Below are 15,481 nucleotides of genomic sequence, written 5' to 3'. Positions count from 1 at the left end.
TAAGAGTATCAGAGATAGTGAGTTCTTAAAGATTTTGTGAAAATACGCAGCTGGATGCATGCAAGAGAGACATATTTAGTGCCCTGATGGAGTAGAAGGCTGCAGAATGAGCTCATGCAGCATAAGACACTTAAGAATTACACCTAAATGGATGAAACAGAGGCAGAGAAGGAGGCTGGTAGGTAGACATGCACACACATGTGTGGCATTTTAGATATCCTCATCTGAAGAAAAAGGGAGTAGCCAGAAGTCACATGGCAATTAGCATCTGTTCTTGGAAAAGCAAGTTTTAACGATTCTGGATTTCAGGCTCACAGCTTCTTCCTCAGCATCTCGTCAAGAATAAAAAGCCCAGCACACATATTTGAGTCTTCAGAAGAAAATGCTAACTCAAGTCTGAAAAGTAGCTATAATACCTAGGCAAGCATTTCATTGGCTGTTAATACAACAAAGCTGTAATGAAAACATACTGGAGTTGTCACACACTCAGAAAGCAAATACATTAATCCAAGCCACTATGTTCTACTTTGAGAGTGCATTTTAAAATACACAGCACAAGGCAAGTTAGATTTAATTTCTTGTGTATAATAATACCAACAAACAAGGTGTATAGTTGTATCGGAGACCTGCATGTTCAGCACAAAACAAGCAACCAGAAAGCCTTCTTTACTGCTGTTTTCCAGTGATATCCACCAGCTTCACATTAACTAGCACATAAGCTTTCCACTTACTTCAACAGAAAAGAAAGGCACTCCTACAAAAACTACGCAACAGTTTATGACCTAAGTGCTGTTCCTATGTGATAAATATCTGCTCCATTTGTCAAATCGTGCTTTATACCTAACAAACACCCATAAGTCTTTCAATTCTACTTGCCTTCACTACCAGCTTTCTAGGAAGAGCTTAAGCTGCAATGCTCCTAACTTAAAAGATGCATGTCAGCACACCAGTAGATCCATGCCAAAACACAGAAATGGCAAATGCTTGTGGGTTACTGTCTCTCTCCTGTGACATTTCCCATCAAATGCCCAGCTAGTGCATGTTGAGCACCCACATGTTGAGCCATTTAGTTACATTCCCACTTGCTCATAAAGGTATGAGTCAATGTGAGAGTCACAGCACATTTACCCAATGCCTTACATAGGAATTTTCTATTTTTTTTAAAAAAAAAAAGGGGGGTGGGGGGGGGGGGCAAAATCCCATTCATTCTCAGAACAGAAAGAGTTTGTAAGTTCAAAGATTACCAGACTCATGGATTCAGGCAAGCCCATCATTGGGGACAGCAAAAATATGGCTTAAACAGTAGGAAGATTTCTCCAAGTTTTCAAAAAACAACCATGTCTCCTCATTCAGTCTGTCCCTGTTCAACTGCAATGGTACTATAGGCACCATTCTGCTACCATTCTGCTACTAAGGGAAAAGTCTGTACAAGACTGGGAGCAGGCCAAGCAAACAGGACGGAGCCACGTGACAGCCTGGCTGTGTGGCATGGTCCTCACACATTTGCCACAACAGGCCTTGCTGAGTTACCTCAGCATGGCTGCATTCATGCACTAAAGGCTAACAAGGCCAGAGGAAGAAGAGTCCAAAAAGGTCATGAAGTGGCAGCAGCATGGTCACTCCCTGTCAGGACTTGGAAAATTTCCAAGGGTTTCTTGGGGAGCATAGTTTGTGAAGATGATCTTTGTTACTACAGCCACCCCATGTCTCTCTCTTCTTCAGATTGCAAAAATCTTTGTTTGTTTGTTTCCTTTGAAAAGTAGCATCCAGAGGGAAAGAATATCTAGTCCTGAGTTGGTTGTGCCCATCCCATGGTGTCCTTTGAGAACACTCCAGCCAGCCTCAACCTCTGTCAAAGGCTGGATCTGCTCCACTGAAGCTGGAGAGATGTGTGAAATGGATACATGTGCTACATAGCTTTATTCCATCTGAAACATAAAAAGTCTTTTGGTCAGTCCCATCTGCCACATCACATTTACACACAAGGGAAGGTTTCCCAACAGAAACTTCATCAGGGAACAGGCACTATCACCTCCTGCCCATGAAGCAGGTGACCTTCATAGCTAATGGCTGTCTGGTCATAGCATGATTCTCACATAATGTTAAGAACTTCAGAAAAGGCACATATAGAACTTAGACAAACACAATGCGAGGAGACAAGCTGTCAATGTGTTTCAATTAAAACATCTCTAACCTAAGAATGTGTTTTTAAGCCACTCAGTCAGAGAAGCCTTTAAAATCTTATAATCGCTTAATAATATTTCACATTTACTGCTCAATGTGAAACTCAGGTCCAGTTTTTGTAAACTGTGGCACCATTCTTATTCCAGATGGCATGCAAAATATATAATATTATATATATATATAATTATAAATGACAAAGTTAAACAGGTTTATAGCAGCTATTCAATTCCTGCACTCTGGTGCACTTTGGCATAACAGAAAGATTTCAATCAGCCCGTCTCTCACTGGGCCTTCAAACAGCACCAGAGCTCGTGTTCAATAGGTTCTCAGAAAGTAAGCAGGCAAATAAGGAGTACGTAAGAAAAGTAAGCAGACAAATGTAGGAGAAAGTAAGGAAGTAAGCAGACAGATGTAGAAAAGTAAGCAGACGAATGTAGGAGTACACCTGCAGCATGGTGCCTTTTTTGTTTTTTTATTTCAACATGAACATAGCTGAGAACAAGCAGTAAGACGTTTCAGTTTAAAATTAAAACTTACTTTAAAACATATTAAAATTTATTTAAAAACATATTTCATACAAAACAATTTCACTTTTCAGTTTCCCATAGCTCAATATGAAATACAATCTCCCCAATAGACATATACTGCAAATACAATAGGTATATACTGCAAATACAATCATAACTCATCTCAGTGTCATAAAATCTCTCTTTACTGTTGCACCTCAACATATTCTAAGTGTTATAAGAAATCAGCTATGTCAAAGAGGGCTTTCTCTGCACCTGACAAATTCCCATTGCTACTTCTGTTTCCTCCTCTCTTCTCTCCTTCCTGGTGCTTACTTTGGCTCTACTTTTCTTGTGTCCCTTCAAAACTTCCCTGTCCTTTGTTGGCCTTTGGGGCACAGAGCACAATGGAAGAGATATTACTTTGTGGCCTTTTTAAATGCTGTGCAGTCTGAATTGGACAGAGAAACTGAGTGCCACTTTAAGCCCGTCTGATTATGTGCATATCTACAAATTATTCTGGAAACTACATGACCACATTAAAGTGGCGTTAAGCCCAATAAAATATACCCTGCCTGTCAACATAGATGATTAGCCTGGGCTCAATGCCCCATGAGTCCCAGACATACAGTTTCCAGGAAGCTCAGGATCAGCAAAATAGTATGGAGACATGCCCTAAGTACTAAATACGTCTAGAGTCTGCAAAGGGTGTTAGGGCATCAATGCATTCAACTGAGTCAGTGTATCTCATCTTTTTGGTTGCCAAGAAAGCAGCAACTCATCTCCTGAGGAGCCTAGTCCTAGCTTGGTAAATATTTTACAGATCAGGGCTGACTTGAATTTGCTTGTTGGCCTCTCCTGATCAGGTGTGACACACTGTGCTTGCAGCCTGTGGTGTTTGCCCGCTCCATCAAGGACCAGTAGATCGAGCCTCAATGCAACCAAAGTATGGCTTGCAAGAATATGGTGGAGGAAGCCACCCTTAGGCAAGTGTGCAACTGAGAAATGGGTTCTCTAAAGCTTTATGCAGCCCTTATCTCCTGGAGCAATGAATGAAGCCAAACTGCCCCTGAGGTTTCTGCATGGTGTTAATAACAAATGGTCAACTAACACTGGATTCTCCTCCAAGGCATCTACCTCCTCCCACAAATCCTGCAGTATGCATAGCATGTACAAATTTGTTGGAGAGTTTAAAAAAGAATAAAAAATCAAAGTTTTGCTTTATACTGTTGTGTAAACATAATTTTTATTGAGCTATAGTATAAATATTGGCTAATAATTAATTTGAAGCTTTTAATGAGTTTATCCCCTGCTCAGAAGTGCCAGGAAGTATCGCATACTGAGAGGGGAAAAGGGTTGCTTTGTTTTTTGACACAAGGCAGGTTTTAAGTAAAGCAGACAACTGCAGCTATCTCTGTCTGCTACAGGGACATGATCATAACTGACAAGCAGAGGTAAGAGTTAAGGAAAGATTTTTTTTCAAGCTACATAAATTAAAACCAAGGCATTCTTCCTCTGCTTACATTGCCAATGTACTTTGACTACAGAAAATGTATTTTCTGGGCAATACTGCTGCTCTGAAAAGGATTTGGTAAATGCAGGTAAATGTAGAAATAAAAGCAGGTAAATATAGAAATAAGTTAGAACTCAGTTTTCTAGAAAAGTTTATACAGGAAACCACAGTTACTTAAGGGTAACCCAGTAGAACCCAAGAATGTCAGTGAATGCAGGCAGCAGGTTCTCCAAGCAAAACCAACTTCAGTAGTACACAACAGTAAATACTGTTGCAGAAGTTGGAGGGCAATGCAAGAAGGTACTAAGCCGCCGAGGGAACCCATGCTGCAGAATCAATTCTTCCAGCTTGTGGAAACAGACCAGTTGTCCATGAAACTTGCTTTTCTGGCAGCATATTCACACAGACAGGAAGCACAGCTGAGGCTTTCCCGCACCACATCAATACCTGAACAGAGGTTTGGACAAAAGGGGCAATTTGAAGCCAGCCAAACTGAAGAAGTCAATGGTTTCTCCGGCATACACTATTAGTTTGAAAAGCTGTATTTAACAGCATTAGGATTCAGAGTAAATAACAAAATAAAAATCAAAATCAAAAAAAAAAAAAAAGAATGAAAGGCAGACATAGTGATTACACATATAAATACAGCTCTCCAAAGCTCACTGAGCTCTGGAAAGGCTCCTTAATAGGACAGCAAGGGCCACAGAATATATCACTGTCAGGCACACTGGGATTTTCATCCCATTGCTGTTCAGTAGGGATAAGATGAAATTCCTTTTCATCTCGGATGCAAACTTTGTGTTCAACTTTTCTCCTGAAAGTTAAATCCCTTTCTATTTATTATGTAATGAAACCGCAATACACAAAAATATCTATGGCTATATAAACCAGAAGATGCTTGGGTTTAAAAGAAGACCATCTAATTCAAAACTAGTCCAAAAAAGTGGCCAGCAAAAAAGAAATCTGGATGTTGTTGTATAGCATCTTCTATAAGATTAAAAACAACGATTCTGGTTACTTAGCACTAGTGGAAAAGAGATGATGGACTAAGCCCTGGTTGACCAGCATCTCCACAGCAGCACTATCTCAACAAGCCATGCATTAAAGCACTTCTTAGTCCTCTACAAACAATAGGCTTAAAAAGGCAGAGCAGGAGTGCCTTGGGTGCAACGTAAAGCATACAGCTGAAGGCAAACAGCTTGCAACCACAGAAGTAGCTCAGGTATCCAGAAAAATCAATACTTGTGTGTTGTTATTCTCGCATACATCACATTTGCTGATCCAACACTTGTTCCCACAGAGAAAAGGATCAGAGAGGCCAGCAGCAGCCAGTAGCTGAGCATAGCTTTTTCCCCCTGGAGCACAGTTCTTGACCCACAGACAGCATACAGGCACACTACCTTCAACAAGCAGGCAGAGATCTACAACTTTTTTTGGATTAACAAACAGTACTGTTACAATAAATTAAAAAAAATAATAATGATTATTATTATTATTATTTAAAAAAGCTAAACAAAACAAAACAACAACTAGTAAAAGGGGACATACTTTCCTCTAATATTTCTCCTCAGCTAAATATCAGGGCTCTCTCTCCCCAGCATGAGGTAGCTGCTTTGCACAAGTTCTCTTCCCTAAGCTGAGACAAATTCTGAGCAACCCAGACCAAGCAGTACCATCAGTACGTGACTGGCAGAGAGGTTCCCTTCTCCTACATCACGGCAAGGAGAAAGAAAAGGAAGCCAAGGGCATTTTCTGATGGCATGCAAACAAGAAGTTCAGTTCTGTTCTACTTCAGTGAAACAGAAGCAGACATCATTTTGGCACTGCTGCACACAGTTCAGCTGCAGATATTGGAGATGGGTTGCACCCATGGAAGCTGAAAGAGGTGGTTGCTGTCATAGCATGGTTGTTTCCTATTGTCTTTGAAAAGTCATAGAAATTGGCAGAGACTGAGCACACCCGTGACAAATCATGCTTGCCTTCTGTGATGAAATGACTGGATTTGAGGACAACAAAGGCAGAGCAGCAGATGTCAGTTACTTAAGTTCTTGCAAGGCTTTCAACACTGTCTCTCTGCAATACGCTTGTGTCCAGGTTGAGAGCTTATGGTTTGAATGGCAGAAATCCTGACCAGTAAACCACTGGGGGTATGTTTGGGATCAGAGGGCAGCAGACAGTGGGTTGTACTCTGCCTGGAGACAGGTAACACATGGAGTACCACAGGGGTTTGTACTGGAACCTGTCCTTTTAACGCCATTATCAGTGACCTAGAGGATGATGGAGAACTTGCACATTATCAAGAAGCTTAAAGAACAGGCCATTCAAAACTCACAGCCTCAAATCAAAGGAGTAAGAAAAGGAATAAGACAAAGGAGTAAGAAAAGAGCTAAACCGTTTCCAGTCACCTGCTAGATTTACCTTTATATATTTTGTATTTGATAATGAAGAACAGGTAGGAGACAGCCTGCCCTGACCTGAAGAGTGCAAGTTTTTATCATACAAATTGTGCACCGCAGTTATTGCACTGTTCTGTTACACAGAGGGAAGCTTTGGATGTTATTACACTATCAAAAAGAAAACAAGGTAGAAATACGCAGTTCCCTCTCCATCCCCAACTGTATAGTTGTAATTTTCTTTATTTAATTTATTTTTTAAATTACATGATCACGATCTGAACAAGATAAAACAAATAGTGATACCAAGTAATCCATCTGGAATCCAGCCCATTAGGAAAGCTAATGTCAGGATTATCAGATCATACTGAAAAAAAATTCTAGAGGATAAATACATGGATGACCAACCTAGAGAAGATATTGTCAGCCCTAGACATTTCTTCCTGTAGGCCCAATATACCAGCTTACTTTCCCTTCCTTATCTCACCCAGCAAAAGCATGCTATTAAATACACAAATTTCTTTCAGCAAGCTAAACAAACAGAAATGCACAAAGTTAATTAATACCATAGTAACTTCTTTGATCTTCCAGTGAAAACAGAATTTAAAAGTCATACTATTTCTGTCCAGAAGCTTAAAGTTAAAAAGCTTAGGAACTCATCCGGGACTTTGAATCTGAGAATCATTCAGCTGATGTCATTAAAAGAGGTGAATTAGAGTTGTAATTATTCCCTTATGAGTCCTGCTGTCTGTCTGAGAAAGATGGGTATTCATTTCTATCTTCAAAAATTGATTTATTTGGGTGCAAAAAATAAAAGACTTGGAGACAGCAAGAACTTAGTTTTACTGTACATCTGCTAGAATGCACCCCCGTCCCTCCCCCCCCCCCCCCAAAAAAAGGGTTGATAACATAACACATGCCTGCCAGTCAATGGGTGCTGTGCCTTCTACATCATATAGCAGTTTCCTAGAGATCCTCAGGATAAACCCTGTCTCCACAGTCCCTGCTTGCTATCCACTGTTTAGTACAGTAACACTTCACTAACATGCAAATGCTCGACAGTTATTGTGTTTTGGTGTATCTGCATATTTATAAACAACCATTCTAAACCACATCCGCATTTAAGGAAACTGTTTAACCATGCTAAACCTAAAGACTAATTTGTATTGGTTGAAAAAATATGTTGCAGCCAGATTATTCACTCATTTTTTATTTCTACGTTAACTTTTAAAACACTACTTCTGCAGATAGGTCAAAAATGGCAAAACATATGTAGGAAAACACACACACACATATCATATATAATATATATATAATTGTTTTTTATTATAAGTACAAAAATATGAGCTATAAATGAATAAATAGTTTAATGCTTTGTTGGATTTTTTATTTTTATTTTTTAAAGAAACCACTAGAAGGCCAGTAGCAGTGCACATTAATGTAGGAAAGAATGGAATCAGCTGAACCAAGTTAAAGAGGATTGTACTTAATCATCCTAGATAAGCAGAATCATTTCTGATTCCCACTCTTTTCTCTTTAAGCAAATCACAGAACTTACATATCCTTCCTTAACTATCATTTAAGATGCACTATCCTTTTGTTGCGAAGCGGGAGGAGGGGAAATAACAGCTACCAATTCTTCTAGAAAACAATAATTTTCTCTACTTTTTTTTTTCCCCCCCATTACTGCTTTGAAGAAAAAGCCTTCTAAATTCACTTTCACCCAAGTTTAAACTACTTTGCACTAACATGTCAGTAAAATACCTGGCAAACAGAAGAACAGTTGCCTAGTGTCAAAATTCCTCCACACCCTCTTCAGTGTGGAGATTCCTCCACATACCTTCCAAGAGCCTGACTTCGGGCCCAGAGCAAAACTGACCTACAGACACTCCTAAGTTTCCTCATCTCCTATAGAGTATGCACACATAAAAATTTATCTGTCATCGAGCAGAGTATCTGCTTATGGTAATGGAAATCTGGACCTTAGCAGTGCTAAAAAATAAACTCTTTCACAGTGTACCTTGATTTAAGTTTTTGTTACAAGTCCATGGAAATCTATATTCAGTTTTCATTATTTTGCCCTCATGCACAAGGACCAACAGCTAAGTATGGACCTCTTCAATTATTTCATTTAGTCTGGGTACTGACCTAATACACAGCTATATTTAGCCAGCCTTCAAGTATCCAAGGGATTTTTAGGGACAGACTGCACGCATGAACTATAGAACTTAAATTATTTCATTACAGACAACACATAAACATTAGCAGTACCTGAACTTTTTAAGGAAGTAAGGGGCTGGAAGCCAAATATCTTTCTGTAGAAACCCAATCAAGAAAGATCCCTGCTATATAGATTACATTACAGACTTTGAATCCTCTCCTATTTACTGGCTCACTAGCTACAGAAACAATTTTAAGGATAGCAGTGATGAGGAGAAACTGAAATATATGAAATGTTAGCACAATATCCTAAAGTGTTATGTAAATATAACATTAAAATACAGAAGCACAAAAGCTGCCAGTTTCATTTTGGTCATATTTGGCTTTATATATTGTTATATGAGAGTCAAGTATGTTCTTGTCTCTCTTCGGACTTTTATAAGACACATCAAAGGAATGAGCAGTAATGTCCTGGAACAGAGAAGATATGTCATAACAACAACTGTTAGCCCACAAGAAAAGAAATTACCTTACTAGGACAGAAATACAACCATCCGAGAAACTGAAGCTAAGAATTCATGGTGTGTGCTTTTTTTAGGTTAAGAAAATGTGCAGTAAAACAAAAAATGTCAGGTATGAACAAAGTTCTAGTGAGCACTCATTAAAAACTAGTATTTTTCATGTCCATGAGCTAAGTTTGCCTGTGCATTTCCCTTTCTAAATGTAGAAAATACTGCAGTAAATATAACTACTAGAACCATTGAGACACACACATTTTCTACTACATATGTGACACTGAAGCTATATTGCATGATAATTCCATAATTCACATTGCATACTGTGATAATTCTCAAGATAAAAGAAAAAAGAATGAAGATAATATCATTTTATGGGAAGATGTCTACGCTGTTTTTATGTATTTAATACAAGCCTTCTGATTTCTCCACACTTAACCACTCACTTGGAGGCTAGTAACCTCCAACTAAACTAAATTTAGAAATGTACACATCTAGGACTACATCCCCTTGTTCTCACTGCCTAAAATTTGGAGCCATTAAAGAACATAAATCCTGAAGATAGCATTTTCAAAATTCCCAAAACATTTAATCTCTTAAGACCCTCCTTAAGAACCAAGTTGTGTTCAGAAACATTTGCCTCACTAGAAGTCAGTGAAGCAGCTTTTAATGACTAAACCTTGTAAAAAAAAAATAGTCACCCTTAAAGTTTTTAATCAATTTGTCATTTTTTAAAGGTTTATCTCAAGCTTACAAATTCCTCTCCTGGTTCACTTTCCCACAGGGAGAAAAAAAAGGGGGGAGGGGGAAGGAGAAACAAACAAACAAACAACCACCACCTGCTTTGATTGAAAAATACATCAAAACACAATAATAGAAAATGTTTTTGTTGGTTGGTTATTTTTTTGTTTTATTTTAAGATAGATCATTTTGTGGTTTTGTAAAGAAATGTAGGTACTTTTCTTGTTTTTAAGTTGTCTTGTGTACCACTTTAGGATCATATTCAGGCATTACCTTATTGACAGTAGCATAGCTCATTAACTACAGACCATAGTGGAGGTATACTAATGACAGGTCATCATAAGGACAATTTAACTTTGTGACAGCTTACAGCTCAGACCAGAGAGCTGGTTCTTGAGTAGGCCATTCATGATGCTTACTTTTCCATGTCAACTGTTGAATGGGTGAAATATTGTTTACATGAGATTTTGTATCATCACGAGAAATCAATTTAACATAAATGATGGACATATCAACACAACACTACTAAAATGTTTTGGCAGACACTGAGATCATGTCACTGAGATCAACAAAGACTTTCTTCTATCACATATTTGCTTGTACTTACTCTGAATTTTTCCTGCTCCATTATATTTCTTTAATTTACCAAAGAGATTGCTAAAAGACAACTCCCCCTCTCTCCATTGCAAATGGGATGTACTCTTACCTCTCATAGTCTTTAAGACACATGCCCAGTATGGGGGAAAAAAAGAAGGCTAAGTTTTTGATTTGGGGCGTTTCTCTTTCCTTTCCTTTTTTTTTTTTTTTTTTTTTTTTTTTTTAAGTACACAGTGTCTAAAACAACTTTTATTAAAAGTGTTAAGTGGGAATACGCTTGGGTGCAGCTTCTTGCAGTTGAGACTGAATCACACAGGCTCCTTTCAAGATTGGTCAATTTGCTAAAGGTTGATATCAGTGCTTGCTCTTGCAAGATGCAGCTCAAGAAAGCTCAATTTATTCTCTAAAGAAATATTTTTTCATTTTTTTCTTTTGATCTTCAATATTAGACAAAGTCTAGGGTCTTTGAAAAGTGCTGTGAAGAACCTTTAAACCCCTATTGACAAGGCTAGCTTTGAAGACCACTAAGTAAACAATGTCATTTTAAAAACAAATCCTTGCACTGCAGTAGAATAATTACAACTTTGTCTCTGTTATTGGACACCATAAAAAAAAAAAAAAAAAAAAAAAAGGAGATTATATGAGACACATGCAGACGAATTACAGAAGGCAGGTCAGAACAGAGGTATGTCCCTAAATCCTTCCACAAGGACCAATTGCTCAGTACCTAGAACATCCAAGCTAGCTTCCATAGCACAGCCTCATTTCTATCCCATCCTGTCATAAACGATGGTTATAGCCACCATACTCATACCAGGACAACACTGTTCACTACATGCAGAATATTTTGAACATTCTAACATCCTATATTGAGAAAAAACAGAGTTCCAACAGAATTTTTCAGCTTTGTACAAAACCAATACTGAAGTCATCTAAGCATCATCCCCAATTACCAAGTGAGCCAGATATTTTTAGTTACAGATACAGATTCCATCAAAATTAAATTGTTTGGGCTGAAATTTTCCTTTCATATAAACATGAACTTTAGTTTTCACAGACAAATTGAAGAATACACTCCATAAAATCCTGCTGGCCCTTTCTTTGGGAAGCTTTAAATCATGCTTGCTTTTGAGGATGAGCTGGCAACGTGTCAACAAAAGATCTGTTGGTTGTGAACACACCACTTTGTTTACTTATAATTCTCCCAGATCTCTCTACACAGTAGGCAATAAAAATCTTTGCATACCTTGTAAAATTAACTTAAATTTCAATACTAAACTCTCTAAAACTATGCTGGCATGGCTCCCCTTGCAATCATAACTAAAATGCCTCTGTTATGTTACACAGAACTTCTGTTCTTCAACTGATCAAGTAACACAGAAAATTGCAGGAAAAAAATAATTTTTCTGTCCTCATATCAGGGTTAGAACAGTATGCAGTAACCACAACTTGTTCATATACTGAGTATAGAGAAAACAAAACATCAGATAGCTTGTCAAACATAAAGAGTGTTTTCTGTTTGAGAGGAGGATACAACTACAGAGAAAAAAGATACAAGCATATAATTAAAATCTGTATTATAATGCATATATGCAAGGTACCAACTGAGATTACAGGGCCAACATTGATTCTAACATCCAACTTTTCAGTGTTCCGTTTTACAATTTAATGACATTCTTTACAAACAAAGATGGACTTTTTCCAAGCAAAAAGTAGAACACTTTCTTTAAACTCTGATCCGAGTTGTTTGATGTGATCCAAACAGTTGCACATCTGAACTCACACAGAGTTTCACTTAAGCTTGCACAAAATAAGTCCTTTTGCATGTTATACAGTACCCGTTATAAGAGCTACATGGATAGGTGTTAAAGACAGGGATTACTACATTTTGTACTTTTAAAGATGAACAGTCTGAAGATATTTACTTCTGTATTCAAAGACAGTATTAAACTAAGGGAAATGATCCCCTGCTATAAGGAAGTTATATACTCCCCAGACATTTTTGCCTGTGTTTTGTTTTACTGATAGAATCAGAAGTTTGGACTTGTTAAGAAAAAGGCTTCTTCAGAATAAGGAAAAGCTGCATATTCATTAAAAGAGATTTCAACACTTGTCTTTCTCCCAAGCTGCAGATGATTATGAGGTCTAAGACAAGAAGCATAAGTATGGCTTAGCAATTTATTTATTTTTAAAGGCTCTGGACATCTCATGTGTCAGACAGGCATGTGCATTATGCACATCTAGCATGGGACAAAGACCAGAAATTTAAAGGAGCTGTTTGTGATTTTGGATGGGATGTGGCATACAGATGAAAGAGCAAACATTTTTCCCCTTGGTTTAATGCTAGCACTGGATTCCTAAATTAAGCCCAGCAGGAAATAAACATCCACCACAGATTTCAAAAGATATCTCACATCTTTGTATTAAAACGTGTTATTTTAAAAGTCCCAAATGCTGTATGTCTGAATTTTATTAAGTCCAGAGCCAGTATAGGAAGTGCTATTTGATTTATTTTAAAAGAATGTAGAAAGTATTAGTGGACAATGGGATGTAAATTGCAGGAAGCCAAAGAAAAATTGAAGAGTAGGAGATAATGGTCTTGATGCTATTATCTGTAAGAATACCAAGGCTGCAAAGCTTTGAAAAATTACTTTGATGACCTTGAGAGGTTGCTCAGACTGAAGAACATCCAAGTTAGCATATTTTCCTACAGAGTGGAAGAAGGGCAGTCTGGATTTTTCTTTTCCAAAGGGACTGGGGAGACATATGTGATGTGCACTTCTGATTTCCTTCTATACCAAATAGCTACTTGACGAACTCCTATCGAGAGCAAAATTAGACATCATTCTGCACGTTCCTCATAGGTTTCACATGCAATTCTCAGTAAAAATTACAAAAATTCTCAATCCATACACACATTCAGTTAAAATGTCTGAAAATATTCTTTTCTTCTTACGTTGAGCTTTTATTTTGGAGGCTGCATATTTTTTTTCTTCTTTCCCACTGACTTTGATGATGTTTTGGGATTAAAACAAGGAGCAGGCAGTTCCCATGAGATGAAAGGCATAACTGCAAAGGACACTTATTTGGAAGATTAAAACAGAAAAAATCTTGGAGTAAGAGATGTTGCTATATATTTATTTAAAGAAACACTCCCTTGAAGGGGCTTCAACTTCAATATTGTACATGATTTTCTAATTTTATTGGCTACGGTTAGAAATAAAATGTGTTGTTATTTTTTTACTCACCAGCTGATGAAAATTATAACAACACATTTCCAAGTGTGCTAAATGTAATATTACAGACAGAAAAAAATAGCTCCAAGTTCTTTTGTAAACAGTATCAGTAATCAAACTTAAGTTTCCATCTGATTTATGGCAAGTTATAACTCCTTGCCACTTTCACACTTCTGTCTCCTCCTTGACACTGTTTCAGAGATTTTCTCCATATCCCTTCCTAATCAGCTAACTCCCAGCTGGGCACAGAGGCAGCTCCTCCCATGGCAAGTCCTGAGCTGGATTTCAGAGGTTTGTCTAAGCTTTTAGGCCAAACAACAGAGAGATCTGGTAAGCTCAAGTGTCTCTTAGAAAGTACTAATTTCTTCCTCCTCAAGTTAGTCACTTATTTCATAGAGTTTTAGTGCTTCCATTTCAAGCCTTGTCCAAATCCCCTGTAATTGGCCAAGAAAATGAAATGTTACTGGATGAAGAAATGAAAAGCAGGGGAAAAAAAAAAAAAAAGTCTTGTTTTATCTGGAAAGTAGGCTAATGACACAGCTCAGAAGTACTGTTGACAGCAGACAGAATTTTATGAGCATGAATGAACTTTCTAACACTCTTGGGTGAGCAGAGCAAGAGCAGACCTTTGCTTTCTCTTCCTGATATTACTATGGCATGCAGTGCAAGCCAAGTTGATTTGTATTTCTGTTCATGCTGGCTTAGAACAAGCACATGGTATCATCTTCCATATTGTGGACAAGATTAATTTACGAGTTATAATATGTTTTGAGATCCCTGAGTAAAAATGCAAAGGACTCTTAAGTCCAGAGCTTCTCACTCAGACCCTGACTTGCATCACAAGAGAAAGGTGTACATGTTGCTTCGGGGCTTATAAATTCACTTCCTTCTGCCTCTCAGTTTCAGATATCATCTTAAGTTGTTTCCAATACCCTCACATTTTTTGTTCCAAATTTTGAAATCCACCAATGGCTGTGATATTGATGAAGTATTGGATTCACTATGATATAATATAGCAAATTGATAGCAAAGCTCAAAAGGATTGTAGTGAATGGAGTTGCTTCTGGATGGCAGCTGGTCGCTAGCAGTGTTCCCCAGGGCTCAGTTCTAGAATCAGTCCTGTCCAACATTTTTATCAATGATCTGGAGGCAGGAGTTGAATACATCTTTAGTAAATTTGCTGACAATACTAAACTGGGAGGTGCTGCCAACTCTCTAGAGGGACAAGAGATCTTGCAGAGGGATATTGATACGTTGGAGCAGCGGGCCATCAGCAATGGCATGAAATTCAGCAAAGGTAAATGCCAGGTTCTGCAGCTGGAATGGAGTAATGCTGGGCACAGCTACAGACTGGAAGATGGGTGGCTGGAGAACAGCTTTGCAGAAAAGGATCTGTGACTCCTGCTTGACAGAAGGCTCAACACAAGCCAGATGTTTGCCCTGACAATCAAGGAGCAAACTGCATTTTGGGGTGCATCAAACACAGCATAAGCAGCTTCTCAAAAGAGGTGATTCTCCCACTGTATTTAGCATTGGTGAGACCTCACCTTAAATACCGCATACAGCTCTGGGCTCCACAATGTAAAATATGCATTAAGGCCCTTGAAAGCATCCAGAGGAGGGCAATAAAGCTGGT

Source organism: Anas platyrhynchos, chromosome 2, assembly GCF_047663525.1.
Source record: "Anas platyrhynchos isolate ZD024472 breed Pekin duck chromosome 2, IASCAAS_PekinDuck_T2T, whole genome shotgun sequence".
NCBI classification, from domain to species: Eukaryota; Metazoa; Chordata; class Aves; order Anseriformes; family Anatidae; genus Anas; species Anas platyrhynchos.
The sequence above is the reverse complement of the archived record's forward strand: the minus strand, read 5'-3'. Positions refer to the sequence as shown.